We start from the raw sequence: 15,298 nt of genomic DNA on the forward strand, positions 1-15,298 counted from the left end.
GTCAAAACACACGCACGTCATTGCGCACGAACATAGAGAGAGGAAACAAACAGTAATTTCTTTAGTACTCCAGGACGGCGTCTCCTGTCGTTTAGCACTTCTTTTTTTGTCTCTCCGAGATGGGTGGGGAAAGAAAAGTGCACACTGGTCATTCACGGAATAAAAATGCACCACGGTGCCGTTTCAAGCGACATCACCTTGGAAACTGCCCAAACGCATTTCGCGATGTCCAACTGGTTGTCATGCATCACCTCAGTTAGAACTTGGTCTTACGAGGGCATTGGCTCACCTAGCATTGCCGTGTTCTCCGTGAGCGTCTGCTTCCGCTTAGTCACTGAACGATCACACCACAATGTTATCGACGTGAGCTCCACCGCTGAAGGATTCAATCGACAAATGTTTTGAAGTTTTAACAATGAGCTACGTTTCAATGAATGTGACAGCGGGTGTTTGCTTCATCTACAAGCATTTTCAGCGGTTACGTGCTTCCTGCTTAGCTTATAGTAAGGACGAATGTTCTCATAATTGCTAACCTCATCTGCTCGGCGTGTTTTTTGGCGTATATAACTGTCTCACTAAGTGCTTCTCATTATGTGTTTCTTACTGTCAGGGCAGATAGCCAGCAGCAAGCGTGAACTCAGATCAAAGCAGGCAGTCTATGCTGCATGGGCGCTGCCATAATGCAATGTTATCACGGTTAGGGCGGCTATCACCGTTTGCGGTGGTGAGCGCCACAGCAATGCGTGATCTACTACGTACACGTGCAAAGTTCCTAACGTGTCACGTCTCGCCGTAACATATCTACCAAGCCACAACAAAAATATCTTATGTCGCCAATAGGACAATTACGCAAATACGGATATGCTGCTAAGCAAGAATATTGCGTCTCTGCGTTGTACCTTCGGCACTACTTCTTTTTCTCCACGCATCATCTGCATTTCCACGCATCTTCATGTACACTAATCCCATTATTGTATACCTTTCAACTTATTTAAAGAACGTATTTATTTCCGATGGGACACCCATTTTAAATTATTTCGGTGCGTGAAGATTTTTTTGAATTGATTGTTTTTGAACTTTCACGCCAAGCGCCATTGCCTTTCCAACTAATTTTCCCCTGGTGTTACGACGAAGCAATTTTGGCGAAGAAAAGTGATGCACAGTATTACATCTTCGACAACTTTTGTTGATTTTGTCAAAATGGGTGCGAAATTAGCATCCTGTTTGAAGTGAGTGAGGCATAAATCGCCGTCTTCTTCAAATGTACTGCACTACGTAACCTAGTAAAAATTGTTGAAAACCAATTAGTAAACATTCATTATGTATACGTATTCACGTTTGCGTTTTGATTTTATGTGAAGGCAGCGCCCTATATTTTGAACAAATATAAGCCAAGGTGTAATCCAGTAGGGTTTCCCAGAAATATTTTTTTGACTAACCCTTGTGAACTTTCTATTTCAACACAGTTGCATTTTCAGACACACCGGCAACATGTGCTCATGAAGCCTCATTGATCAACCTATTTTTCTCTATGGATTGCTTTGATTTGGTTTTGGGAGAAATTTTTACCTTGTACCTATCGTTCTGCTAAAATAAAGAAATAGTTTCTGGTTAAAAACAAAACATATCCATTACGTATGCTGAAGAGTTTATTAGAGCAATAAAACTATTCAAGTCTATTGCAGCTGTATTTGGGCGGATGAAGGAATATTGGTCTGTAATATAAGGCCATTTGCATAGCTTACTTTTAAAGAAAGCACTCGAGCCATCTGTCTAGCCCGAAAAAATATGTTTCGTAGATGCGGCTTGCGTGAGATGCCTGTATTTGCTGTGGCCTTTTACAGCGAAATTAGGACACAAGTGGTTTTGCGGTTCTTCATTCTTGTGCGGCTCTGTGAACCTGCCTGCAATGCTCAGGGCAAATATGCGAAGTGCATTTATTATTTTTGGCATGGTACTTCTCACTAAAATTGTGGCTGGCTGTGAGTATATGCAGCAGCATTTTTGCGTGAAATAGTACGCCATAACTACGCGTTTTCTGAGGATAGCAACAGGGGTGCCGACTATCTGTTCTCATCAAGACAAAAGCCTTGAGTGGCTCGTTGCAAACGTCTCATACCCGAAAAAAAAAATCGGCGTCTGGTTCAGTGATACAAAAAAAAGTTGACTAGAGGTAGAAAAACTATCATCATCAGCAATGGTTCGTCGATTGACGCATTGGCACGCAGCATAGCTTTAAATGTAAAGTACCATTTTCACTTGCAAATATACAAATACCGAACACACAGGGCTCCTCGGTACGCCATTTTGATAAGAAGGTTTCGGCGAACACGCCCGCGTTTTTGTTTTAACGCGACAGCGTTAAGGAGCTCGTGTCGCAGAAAAGCCGGTGTCATAGGCGTTGGTGTCGGCGTCAGTGGCGTTGGCCGTGAGCGATAAATCCCAGAAGGCACTTCATAAATAAAAACATCTTGCAAGGGTCTCCGGACTGTGAGAAGGAGACGGTACCACTAAGCCACGAGTTCGTTTCTTCAAAGCGGGACAAAATCGCCTCTAGTGAATGCGGTGTTGCCTTAGAAACGTGCCGTGGAAAGTTATACTGCGGTGTATATCGGTAATTATGACCATGTAACTTACAGAAGTCGCAGTTTCACGAGTAGCGAAGTACGTTTCCGCTAAATTTCTTCTGCGCTCTCCGCACACGCAGAGCCATCTTGCGGCAAACACAGAAGACCCCCTCCTCGCAATGTACGGCGTTGCCCCGACACGTGGCGCGCCACTCGCCCCATTACCGCGTCCGCCTTCATGGCGCGTCGAGGCCCGGCTATCTCTGTCGATCGCGACGTTTGGCTGGTGTAGCGCGTTTGAGTAGGGGATGCGAACGGGGTGCGATAACGCTATCGCGTTCCACTCTTGAAGGCAAAGCTTAAGCGTCCTCCAATTTTTTTGTCAGCTGCATGATGCGTTTGACGTATTCATCGCCAAACTTGGAAATGTGCTGGACATAGCAGGTGCTGCTGTACATGCAGCTTCTTTATTTTCTGTCAAGCATAGCATACGCTTTTCGTAGCTGAAGTTTTTCGGTAAGTTTTAGAAAAGAAGAATGTAAACGAGGAACGCATGACATTCCATGTACAACACGTATTTATACCATCGCAAGAAAGTGAATGCAAGTGTACCTTGTAAAGAACGCAGGACCTATACGTATGCTAGATAGCTGTGCTTGATCTCGAAGCACACACAGTGTCCTTTTTTACCTGTATTTCACAAAAATATTTTTGATTGCTGGATACAAAATTCAGAGGCTGTTGCAGGAAAGAAAGGTATTTAGAATTACATCAACATTGCTATTATTTCTTCTGTTTGCTTTCTTGCTGCCGACAAGGATGACGATGCATTTGTCTTCTCAGTCAATAAATGAGCGAGCAGTGTTAGAGTAAATGTAGATAAACAGATGGCCTTTCGATATCATATCAAGAATACTTAAAAAGAAAAATGATTTATCCAACTTTTATTACAAATTTCAAAACAAGTTGGAGAGAACAGAAAACAACAAAGACTTTGTATATGCCTATGCTACTCGAGGTGAGTTATGCAATGGAAGTAGGGCAACTCAGATTGATGAACCATACGCAGAACCCCCCCCCCCCCTCCCACCTCTTGACATGACAGAAAATTCTAACGAGAAGGACACCTAGCAATCACGCAAGATTATTGTAATGCCAGAACTAACAAAGACAAGCAGCTTCAGTTCGTCCAGCGTCACGCGGGAGGGACGGCGCAGCATTGAAAGAGGGTCGTCTTTACAGCCGAATCTACTTTCACCACCTTTTGGGACTAGAATACATGCATTCAGTGCGCTGACAGTGCTTGCTAATGTATAAGTTTACTGTAATGCTCCCACTTGAACGCTTTCTTGTTTGGATTATCGATAACTAGAAAGTCGTCCTTGTAGCTCCGAGAATCCCTCTAACCGTTTGAAAAAGGTGGCAATGTTCTCTAAAACAATGTACATTATCATTTATGAAAAACTACCTGTCGCACAGAACAAATGCCGGTTTACAATAGGAAAATAACTGCTACCCAATAATTCATATTTCAATGGCAGCTTGGAAAAAGCACGGAAATTTTCTTTCAGATAACAATTTTTAAAGAAGGTAGCTATGTAGCAATGGTATATCACCTATGAAACACGTTATATGTCAGTAACCTGTCATGCCCAAATTAAACAAACCGGGAACCGCAGAGTTAGTTTTTATTGGTAGGGTTTTATGAAGCTATCTGTAGCTTTCATTTGAACACCCTTGCTTATTGTACGCTAAACTTAATCTCTTAATGAAGTAAATGAACCGGAAAAATTGGAAGACGCTTCAGCATCGTCCTTTAAGTGTGGAACGAGAGAGCATTCAAAGATCCCAAACTACTTTTCATGCTTGCCGGCAACTGCAGCTTATGTAACCGTAACGTTTAGCTGGAAACGCTCGTGGCCAAGCTATGCACCAAGGGGGGCTTTCTCGTAGAAACGCGGCCTCTTCCTTGTGCCGTGGTGTCGCGGACGCGAGAGCGATCTGGACGTGTTTCAAGAACACTGGTGCGCCGCTCCATGGACTCCGACGTATTCACGCACCAGCGCACGCAAATCGCGGACGCAGTGGCCGGTCAATGAGTTGTAGAAACGTTGGAAAAAAGGTTTGTTTGCGTTGTTCGCAATCGCAAAAGGTTGTTCGCAACCGCTTGACTTTCCGGTACAGCACGACATTTGCTCTGTGTACATTGCCTGTAAATATTTATTACTTCCGCAGCGTCCCTAAGCGGAATTTCTGAGTAGGTAACCGCATCATTACTCAAAAGACTAGCGCAAAATAGCAGGGACAAAGACAGAGTAGACGACAGGACGAGCGCTAAACATCAACTGGCTTTTACTGCGAGCGAAGGTACATATATACATTTCGTTGGTGCATGCGCACACAGTGTTAAAACAGTACCATCACATCCTAATCAAAATGTGGCAGACTGTTCTGTAAGTACATTTTTTTTCTTTTTTGGACAAGGCAAGTGAAGCCGTGCTGACACAGTTATCACCTTCCCTGTCAATGTGATATGCCTCACAAATCTCACGCCCGCACCTTGTGCCTCTCCTACCAAGCACACACGTGGTGTCAAACGCAGGCACGCACCCACATCGCTTACAGTGCATGGCCAAATGGCCGCCCCCCACTAATGAATCTACCAGCGTTCGGTGCTCTCGTAGCCGTTCATTTAGGCAGCGGCCAGTCTGCCCCACGTAGCATCTACCGCAAGAGAGAGGTATGCGGTATACGACCCCAACAATGCAGGGCACAAACTTGCATGCATGTTTTATGGCGCAGACCGGTTTTTTCTTCTCGTTTACGGCTTTGCACATGCGCACCAGCTTTTCGGGGGCAGTGAACATCACGTCCACGCCGCACATCTCTCCAACTTTTCTCAGCCGGTGCGATAGCTGGTGCACGTACGGTATAGCTGTACGTTTCAGCTTCTTGCAGCTTTTTTCGGCTGCTATGCCAGGGCGTCCACCTGCTCTGATTTCTTTCAGGAGGCATTCCGTCACAGCCGTCACGATATCTTTCGGAAAACCGGTGTTCTGCAACCGGAGCACTTGCATCTGCAAGCTAACCTCAATTTTATGGTGGTAGGACTTTTCGAGAGCACCACGCAGGCAATTTTTTGCAATGCCCCTCTTAACCAATTTTGAGTGAGCCGAATTATATGCTAGAATTTCATTTTTTGTGCGAGGCTGGTACGACCAGCAGATGTGCCCTGTGCCAAAGTACAAGCGCAGCTCGAGGAATTGGAGACATCCGTTCATCGGCACTTCATGCGCGAACATTAATTTGCGAGAACAATCACCGAAAATTTCTAAAACACTTTTTACAACCTGTGGTTTGTCGCTCTCGTTTTCAACATTCACAAACACAATAAAATCATCGGCATATCTAAAACACCTCACAACACGTTTTTCCTGTTTTATGCATGCTGCCACACGCTTGTCAAATTGGCCTAAAAAAATTTCACTAAGTATAGGAGCTATGCAGGAGCCTATGCAAATACCATCTTTCTGCACGAACAACTTGTCGTTAAAACAAATGTAGGTGGAAGAGAGGTACCACTCAACTAATGCTAAAAAGTCGTTTACGGAAACCCCGCTACTATTTTGGAACTGGGCAGCCCCCCAGTTTTCAATCCGCTCTTTTACTGCGTCTAACAGCTCTGTTTGGGGAATGGAATGAAAGAGGCCCTGAATATCAACTGAAAAGGCAAAATTGGCTCGTGAAGCACCATCTTGCTCACCCAAAAATGCAATCACATCCTTTGAGTTGCTCACACGAAAAGGATCTTCTACGTCTATTTGGCTAAGATGCTTTTGTAGGTATTTTGATACGAGACCTTGCCAGGCTTCTTTCTCGGATACAATTGCTCTGAGAGGCATGCCTTCCTTGTGGGTTTTTGCAGAAAAAAATACGTTCAGCCCCGGCATATTCGCAGCTTTTACAGACTTGTGTAGTCCTGTCAAATTGATCTGTTCACACAGTTTTAGTGCCTCTGCCTTTACTTTCCTGCCAGATCTTTCCAATGGAACCAAATTCTTTTCAATAGCCTGCTTAGCCTTTCTATGATACATCGTTTTGGGCAACACGACGAAACCACCCTCCTTATCAGCAGTCAGCAAAGAGAGATTATTCTTCCTGAGGTCATGAATAGTTTTGCTCACCGCTAGCGTTGCCCCAGGTGAGCATGGTTTCCTACTTGTCAGGCAGTCGACACTTTCAGAAATACATCTAGCTTTCTCTTCTGCACCTGCACATTGCCCAACTTTCCTAACCATAGTAAGGAGTCCAAGCGGTGTCTCGTTAACCTCATTACAAAATTTAGGCCGCAGCTCAAAACTCTTTGAACATTACCTGGGAGAGCACATTCCGCTAAACACAACACTTATTTTCTTATGAACATCTTAGGAATCCTCTTTTGCTTTTTTCCAAGCACACAAAGATGGCAGGCCAGAAGACCACAGAAACTCGGTAACATTAGCTGCCTCCCTAGCCCAAGTCCTCATCGAGGCGTCACAGGTTACCTGGCAGCTTGTCCTAGTCGCGGCATGCACACGTAGGCACGAGTGGAAATACCGGATGTGTCTCCAGAGTTCGGCACGGAAGATCTTGGGGATACTTCTAGTATGTCGCACGGACGCTTGGCAGGGATGGAACAAGGCTTGCACATCTGGCGGTACCAGTCCATTCTTCAGGGCCAAGGATAGCACTCTTGCACGATAGGTAGTTACTGCTATTAGGTTCACATATGTAACTGAGGGATCTCGACACATAAAAGAAGAAAGCACAGGGCCCGATGTACGAGAAATCAAAGCTATCAAGGCAGAAAGCTGGGCTAGTTGGTGTGTCATCATTATTCAAAATACTAGCCCAAAATAGCAGGGACAAAGACAGAGAAGACGACAGGACGAGCGCTAAACATCAACTGGTTTTTACTGCGAGCGAAGGTACATATATACATTTCGTTGGTACATGCGCACACAGTCTTAAAACGGTACAATCACATTCTAATCAATCTGATCAAGGCACAGGGCATATCTGCTGGTCGTACCAGCCCCGCAGAAAAAAGGAACTTCTAGCATATAATTCGGCTCACTCAAAATTGGTTAAGAGGGGCACTGCCTGCGTGGTGCTCTCGAAAAGTCCTGTCACCATAAAATTGAGGTTAGCTTGCAGATGCAAGTGCTCCGGTTGCAGAACGCCGGTTTTCCGAAAGATATCGTGACGGCTGTGGCGGAATGCCTCCTGAAAGAAATCAGAGCAGGTGGATGCCCCGGCGTAGCAGCCGAAAAAAGCTGCAAAAAGCTGAAACGTACAGCTATACCGTACGTGCACCAGCTATCGCACCGGCTGAGAAAAGTTGGAGAGAAGTGCGGCGTGGACGTGATGTCCACTGCCCCCTAAAAGCTGGTGCGCATGTGCAAAGCCGTAAACGAGAAGAAAAAACGGTCTGCGCCATAAAACATGCATGCAAGTTTGTACCCTGCATTGTTGGGGTCGTATACCGCATACCTCTCTCATGCGGTAGATGCTACGTGGGGCCGACTGGCCGCTGACTAAATGAACGGCTACGAGAGCACCGAACGCTGATAGATTCATTAGTGGGGGGCGGCCATTTGGCCAAGCACCGTAAGCGATGCGGGTGCGTGCATGCGTTTGACACCACGTGTGTGCTTGGTAGGAGAGGCACAAGGTGGGGGTGCGAGATTTCTGATGCATATCACATTGACAGGGAAGGTGATAACTGTGTCAGCACGGCTTCACTTGCCTTGTCCAAAAAAGAAAAAAATGTACTTACAGAACAATCTGCCACATTTTGATTAGAATGTGATTCTTCCTGGTCATGTGATTCTTCCTGATGACCAGGAAGTCGAAAGCTTCTATGAAGACGTGGAATTGGCATTGGGTAAAGTCAAAACAAAATACAGTATACTGATGGGCGACTTCAATGCCAAGGTAGGCAAGAAGCAGGCTGGAGACAAGGCAGTGGGGAAATATGGCATAGGCACTAGGAATAGCAGGGGAGAGTTATTAGTAGAGTTTGCGGAACAAAATAATATGCGGATAATGAATACCTTCTTCCGCAAACGAGATAGCCGTAAGTGGACGTGGAGAAGCCCGAACGGCGAGACTAGAAATGAAATAGACTTCATACTCTGCGCTAACCCTGTCATCATAGAAGATGTGGACGTGCTCAGCAAGGTGCGCTGCAGTGACCATAGGATGGTAAGAACTAGAATTAGCCTAGACCTGAGCAGGGAACGGAAGCAACTGGTACATAAGTCGATCGATGAGTTAGCGGTAAGATGGAAAATAGAGGAATTCCAGATCAAGCTACAGAACAGGTATTCGGCTTTAACTCAAGAAGAGGACCTTAGTGTTGAAGCAATGAACGGCAATCTTGTGGGCATCATTAAGGAATGTGCAATCGAAGTCGGTGGTAACTCCGTTAGACAGGATACCAGTAAGCTATCGCAAGAGACGAAAGATCTGATCAAGAAACGCCAATGTATGAAAGCCTCTAACCCTACAGCTAGAATAGAACTGGCAGAACTTTCGAAGTTAATCAACAAGCGTAAGACAGCTGACATAAGGAAGTATAATATGGATAGAATTGAACATGCTATCAGGAACGGAGGAAGCCTAAAAGCAGTGAAGAAGAAACTAGGAATTGGTAAGAATCAGATGTATGCGTTAAGAGCAAAAGCCGGCAATATCATTACTAATATGGATGAGATAGTTCAAGTGGCTGAGGAGTTCTATAGAGATTTATACAGTACCAGTGGCACCCACGACGATAATGGAAGAGAGAATAGTCTAGAGGAATTCGAAATCCCACAGGTAACACCGGAAGAAGTAAAGAAAGCCTTGGGAGCTATGCAAAGGGGGAAGGCAGCTGGGGAGGATCAGGTAACAGCAGATTTGTTGAAGGATGGTGAGCAGATTGTTCTAGAGAAACTGGCCACCCTATATACGCAATGCCTCATGACTTCGAGCGTACCGGAATCTTGGAAAAACGCTAACATAATCCTAATCCATAAGAAAGGGGACGCCAAAGACTTGAAAAATAATAGACCGATCAGTTTACTGTCCGTTGCAAACAAAGTATTTACTAAGGTAATTGCAAATAGAATCAGGAACACCTTAGACTTCCGTCAACCAAAGGACCAGGCTGGATTCCGTAAAGGCTACTCAACAATAGACCATATTCGCACTATCAATCAGGTGATAGAAAAATGTGCAGAATATAATCAACATTTATATATAGCTTTCATTCATTACGAGATAGCGTTTGATTCAGTCGAAAGCTCAGCAGTCATGTAGGCATTGCGTAATCAGGGTGTAGACGAGCCATATGTAAACATACTGAAAGATATCTATAGCGGCTCCACAGCCACCGTAGTCCTCCACAAAGAAAGCAACAAAATTCCAATAAAGAAAGGCGTCAGGCAGGGAGATACGATCTCTCCGATGCTATTTACAGCGTGTTTACAGGAGGTATTCAGAGATCTGGATTGGGAAGAATTGGGGATAAGAGTTAATGGAGAATACCTTAGTAACTTGCGATTCGCTGATGATATTGCCTTGCTTAGTAACTCAGGGGACCAACTGCAATGCATGCTCACTGACCTGGAGAGGGAAAGCCGAAGGGTGGGTCTAAAAATTAATCTGCAGAAAACTAAAGTAATGTTTAACAGTCTCGGAAGGGAACAACAGTTTACAATAGGCAGTGAGGCACTGCAAGTGGTAAGAGAATACATCTACTTGGGACAGGTAGTGACTGCGGATCCCGATCATGAGACTGAAATAATCAGAAGAATAAGAATGGGCTGGGATGCGTTTGGCAGGCATTCTCAGATCATGAACAGCAGGTTGCCATTATCCCTCAAGAGAAAAGTTTATAACAGCTGTGTCTTACCAGTGCTCACGTACGGGGCAGAAACGTGGAGGCTTACGAAAAGGATTCTACTTAAATTGAGGACGACGCAACAAGCTATGGAAACAAGAATGATTGGTATAACGTTAAGGGACAAGAAAAGAGCAGATTGGGCGAGTTGAAATCGTAGTTGAAATCAAGAAAAAGAAATGGGCATGGGTAGGACACGTAATGAGGAGGGAAGATAACCGATGGTCATTAAGAGTTACGGAATGGATTCCAAGGGAAGGAAAGCGTAGCAGAGGGCGGCAGAATGTTAGGTGGGCGGATGAGATTAAGAAGTTTGCAGGGACAACATGGCCACAATTAGTACATGACCGGGGTAGTTGGAGAAGTATGGGAGAGGCCTTTGCCCTGCAGTGGGCATAACCAGGCTGATGATGATGATGATGATGTATTGTTTTAACATTGTGTGCGCATCCACCAACGAAATGTATATATGTTTTATGTATTATGCTTTTGTTTTAGTAAAGACTGGGATGGTCAAAGGGAGCGCTAAACTTCAGTGTCCAGACGTAACAAGGTGTTCGTGCAACTGCGGCAGCTCAGCATGTTACACAGCGAGTACGTTTCCCCCATCGAGCTTTCCTCTGTGAATTGCACTAAATGCATTTTAAAGGCCGCTTGCGGATTCCTTGTCAAGCCTACGCACTGCCGCGACTCGAACGTACATTGGCGCACCTGATATGGGCAATACACACGGTGAAATATTCTCTACTATAGATTTGCAACAAGGAGATGTCGGTAAAAAAATTATCATGCTTGCCTTGTCAGTCAACACGGCAAAAATATCTCCGAGGCAATATTTTGCACCGTCCAATCCTCTGAGCAATGCAACGGCTGGCTAACAGTGTGATCGTGCAGTCTCCGCCAACTTTAAGAACGTGTTAACGATTTGCTTCGCGATGATCCCAAGCGCAGCAGCACGCGATGAAAGGGCACCGACCACAGCGCTCACTGTGCATGCGCGAAGATCGTCGCCCTCTTCGGTCGGCGGTGAAGCCGAGCAGACGCCACGCACTCCGATGTACCCTTTAGCAGTGGACCACTGTGTACTGTGCGAAACGTCAACGGAATGATATCACGAGGATGAAGTGGATGTATAATGCTTGTCGAGAATGTAGTAATAAGGGTATGCGCAGAGTTACGATACCTTCACCTAAACATATTGCGATCATAGAAAATATACAAACTCTAGGCTATGCCTAGAATAAGCACATACCCAGTGACACATAGTAAATGCCACACTGGGAAGGCCATATACAAGATATTTGATTGTGGTGATAGTGGTGGTTGTAGCGGGTTGTATTAAATGGGACACATTTGAGAACAATAACGTCACTGTATGTGCTGCGCCATTCTATTGAGAGGCCTGTCTATTTTACAGATACCTGCGAGAACACATTATCTGTATAGGCTCTGTGTTGTGATTTGCCTGTTTCCTTATGCACCAAAAGATGTGTTCTCAATGGCGGTAATTTTTTACTGAACACTCCTAGCTTACAAGCCTGGCCATCGTTCGGGTGACATGTTTATAGTTACGCACGAATGTGACTAGCCCAAATTTAAAAAGAACTTAAGATAATAATGGCGTTAAATATGAGACGCTGTGGTGTTGAGTGTTCTCTGTGATTTTAGAGATGTCTGTGAGCCGACAATATATGTGCAGGCATGAGAACATTTCTGAGGACAACTTTTTTTTATTCTTAGCCTAAGCATTAAAGGGAAAATCAAGTTGCAATGGCTACGAGCGCATGTCCTACCAATGCAATGTATTAAGATAATGTCACGTAGCACCGATGTGCTCGATGAAACAATTTCTTTTATGACACTTTGGGCTCCACTCTTTTGTTCACGCTTGTACGCAGATTTGGTCGCGATTTATCTTTACCTATCACAAGCTACATACACGGATTTAGAATGTAGCGAAGTGTGTTTGCTCAGTTCCACGGTGCCCGCAGTGTTTACCTTTGTGTGTGTGTTTTTTAAACTTCCTTTTTGCATTGTAATATGTTCTGCTGAAGCCCTGATTTCAAGGCAGAACGTACACCAAAGAAAAAAAAGAATGTTTTTGTTGACTTAAAAGCAGAATATTTTTGCTTGTTTTTGATAAACAAGCACGTCTGACACTACGAGAAAGGGTTGAACATTTTTAGCATGGTATTTTCTCGTACCGAATAACAATACCAATGGTGTTAGCAATTTTTATTTTTATTTGTGATCTTGTTACTTCGCGGTGGGGGGGGGGGGGGGGGGGGGGAGTGGCCATCAGCAGGATTTGGCAGGAGGGACAATACACAATGAAATAAAAAATACTCAGCACACAAAATCAGTGCAAGAAATACACGACGACTTTATCAAAACTACATCAAACGCGGGGTAATACAGAGTCTAATATGTTAAGAAAATATATAGCAATTCTTGAAATGGAAATCCGAGTAATTTTGTCCATTCCAGTTATCTCACATTTTAAAAAATGATAGGCATTCTTCATGACATAGTAGAATTCATGCGACGATCTTGCGTCTCCCCAGGGAAGAAAAATTCTCAGTTGAGAAGTATAAAACATCTTACACCTGTATTATTCACGCATGTTTCTAAGAATTGCAACATAAAAGAGCGATAAATGTTTTCACCCTGTTAGAAAATGTTTTGTCTGTACGACGCAGCAAACTTCTTAGTTTAAGCTTTGTGCAAGATATTGTGACCGCAGTCCCTGCAGTGTGACCAATCACTGTTGCAGCACGCAAAAAACCCGGGCTTGACCCAGACGCCCACTGTGTTCCCTGCACATGCCCCTACGGGTATAAGCGCATGTGCCTCCAGAACATCAACACTGACTGCATGTGCGTTTGGGGAAAGTATCGGCGACTACACGATGGACCATGCATATCGGAGTCGGAATGTTTTCCCTGAGTTTTAGCCAGCATTACATATTATACTTTTCGGAATAAATAAAAACAAATTAAAAACCAAGACAAATGGGCATTATTTCAATATACTTGCCGATTAACAACGCCTTGGACAAAGATACTCAGAGCAGTGGTAATGGAATCTCGGAGGTATGTATTGCTGTGTGAGTACACACTGTGGCGCCTAACGCATATTCGAATTATCTAGAAGTGTCATAGCTTGCGCGTGGTGTAACCGAGCAAAGCTGATATATTAAGCGACTTTTTCGCCTGCCCTACAAATGAATTGAATTATAATTAATGAGTCGAATGTCATTCCAAAACAAGCGACCTTGTGCTTGCTATACAATAAATAAAAATATTTCTTTAGAATAACAAAAATAACTATGAATATATTTTGTTGATTTCCTTGTTATCTTTTTTTCAAATCAAAAATTTTTTATTCATCTTCATTTGGTACATAGGTTTTCATTTCCTGTCCAACCTAAGCACAGCGTGCTTGTTGGTTGTTCAGGCAGCATGGTGAATCATCGAATGTGTACCACAAAACAATGAAGTAAGGCATTCTAGTACATACTAACCATATTATACAAAATTATAGAGACATAATGACTACAACTCAAGCAAAATTAAAAATAAGTAAATAAATAAATAAAGGGCATCATAATAGCTTCACAATGAGCCATACCACAACGCACAGAATATCTAAGGAGCAAATCAAGGAAAGCAACCTTCCACATGCAAGAGGCAATCAGTGATTTATCTGCAATGATGAGCACCATTTCTTTATTGATTTAGTCATTTTTCGTTTAGTTTTTAAATGTCCAAGCGCTTCTCCAAGCTCATTAGATATCTGTGGCATGTAATATCCCCTTACTTTTTTTCCGTAATGTGTAAAGCATCGTGCCTTAATGTATGTTTCTGTCTTTCTTAGGGCAACGTTTTTCTTGACAGGTACTTTGAAACCCTTTGCATATTAATGACGTGTGAGCACAGTGTAATAAAATAGTTCACGCATTTCCAGTATGCCCAACCTATTGTATTGTTCCTTCTTGTCAGCCTGTTGAAGCATGGTTCCGTAGGTTACACTGTTTACTATTCTTTTAATTATGCGGTTTATCGCTCCCATTTTGTGATCAGAAGAAGTTCCATACAATGTAATACCGTAGGTTATAATAGATTCAGCCAGCGGTGGTGGCTGGTGGCCTCAAGTGCATCGAAGTGCATCAAGTGCATCATATGGTGCGCCTCAAGTGCATCGAAGTTTTACCTCTTAGGTTGTACATCATCGCACACACAGCTCTAAGCCTGTTACATATATACTGCACATGATCATTCCATGTTATAAGCTCATGAAATATTATTCCGAGATACTTGACTGCATGTTCAAATGGTATTGCATTACATGTGCACGGAGTGCAATGAGAGTTATGTAAAAAGAGAGACTGCCTTAGGAGCATTCGTTTGTGTGGGTTTCTAAAACAGATAAGCTTTGTTTTTTGCCGATTTATATATATTGAATTTTGCGTTAGCCAGTCTATTACCCTGCACACATCCCGTTGAAACACTTTGCACCCAAGATCTAGATCAGTGAGTTCTAGTGCTAATGCTGTGTCATCTGCATATTGGAAGATTCTTGATCTCAAATTCAAAAAACCCAGTTCAAAGACGTAGATATTAAATAGTAATGGGGCCAGAGTACTTCCTTGCGGAACACCAAATTTTATTGATTTAAATTCACTGAATTTGTTTTCAATTCTTACTCACTGTGATCTGTCTGTGAAATATCCCTCAAGGAATTGATGAAATCGACCCCTGAAACCTAGTTTGTCCAGCTTTTGCAACAATAAGGCGTGATCAAT

At 43.6% G+C, this 15,298-nt stretch overlaps 1 long non-coding RNA gene across 1 annotated transcript in view; it reads left to right on the forward strand.

Moving 5' to 3' along the window:
• Positions 1–1,826: 1,826 nt before the first annotated feature.
• LOC129386727 (uncharacterized) overlaps positions 1,827–15,298 on the forward strand; it is a 37,148-nt gene continuing 23,676 nt past the window's right edge. Inside the window, exon 1 of the long non-coding RNA XR_008614034.2 lies at positions 1,827–1,982. This is a non-coding gene — a long non-coding RNA (uncharacterized lncRNA). The remainder of the gene's footprint in view (positions 1,983–15,298) is intronic.

This window comes from Dermacentor andersoni, chromosome 8, assembly GCF_023375885.2.
Source record: "Dermacentor andersoni chromosome 8, qqDerAnde1_hic_scaffold, whole genome shotgun sequence".
NCBI classification, from domain to species: domain Eukaryota; kingdom Metazoa; phylum Arthropoda; class Arachnida; order Ixodida; family Ixodidae; genus Dermacentor; species Dermacentor andersoni.